The 806-nt window shown below is 41.9% G+C and overlaps 1 pseudogene; it reads right to left on the bottom strand.

Moving 5' to 3' along the window:
- Nucleotides 1–338: 338 nt before the first annotated feature.
- On the bottom strand, nt 339–574 carry LOC102967735 (annotated as a pseudogene).
- Nucleotides 575–806: the final 232 nt, after the last annotated feature.

Below are 806 nucleotides of genomic sequence, written 5' to 3'. Positions count from 1 at the left end.
ATAGCTAAAAAGGTAACATGTGTCATAGTGCTTAATGTTTCTGTAACTGTTGGTAAGGCTTACACCTACATCTGATGCAGAATTCTTAATGACACTGAAATAGTTATTTTCTCAACCGCAAGGTATGTACTGGTACTGTGGGTCTGGGAGAGACTGGGGATGGGTACTATGCCTCGTCTCCAGTTGTGACTATGCAACAGGAGCAAGTGCGCTTTGTATCTATTCCAGAAGCCCGTCCCCTCCATAAATAACATCCTCCAGATATGTAGCAGCTTCGTGGCTTTCTTCTTCCAGCTTGTACAAGCTAGCAGCCTGTATGTAAAGCAGCTGTAGATTCTTCACTGAGTAATGAATGGATCAAAATATCCATGTCTTTTGCTGTTCTTGCGATCAGTGCGGCAAAAAGCTAGACGTATTCTTCTGTAGGATTAGTTGGCAGATCTTTGTTCTTTGCTGTCTGAGCATCAGGAAAAGGGGCGGGAGGGCCACAATGCTGTAACACTCCAATGGCATTACAAAACTGATCTGCAAGGGCACTCACCACGTCCTGCCGCTGTGTGAGCCTATCAGCCATGTTCCTCCACGAGCTAAGGGAGGCCAGAGACCCTCTTTTGTTTTTACAGGTTAACTATCTGTGGCTCATTTCTTTTTCTGAAATAAATTTTAGAGTAATCATTCTTCAAAACATACAACAGATTTTGTTTGTGGTTCCCTTGAATATTGATTTAGGTTGATTTAGGCAGTAGTGACTTCTTATAATATTGAGACATACGCAAAAGCATGAAACACCTCTTTATTTAAATCAT

The sequence above is a fragment of the Panthera tigris genome, chromosome C1 (assembly GCF_018350195.1).
Source record: "Panthera tigris isolate Pti1 chromosome C1, P.tigris_Pti1_mat1.1, whole genome shotgun sequence".
NCBI lineage: Eukaryota > Metazoa > Chordata > Mammalia > Carnivora > Felidae > Panthera > Panthera tigris.
The sequence above is the reverse complement of the archived record's forward strand: the minus strand, read 5'-3'. Positions and strand labels throughout refer to the sequence as shown.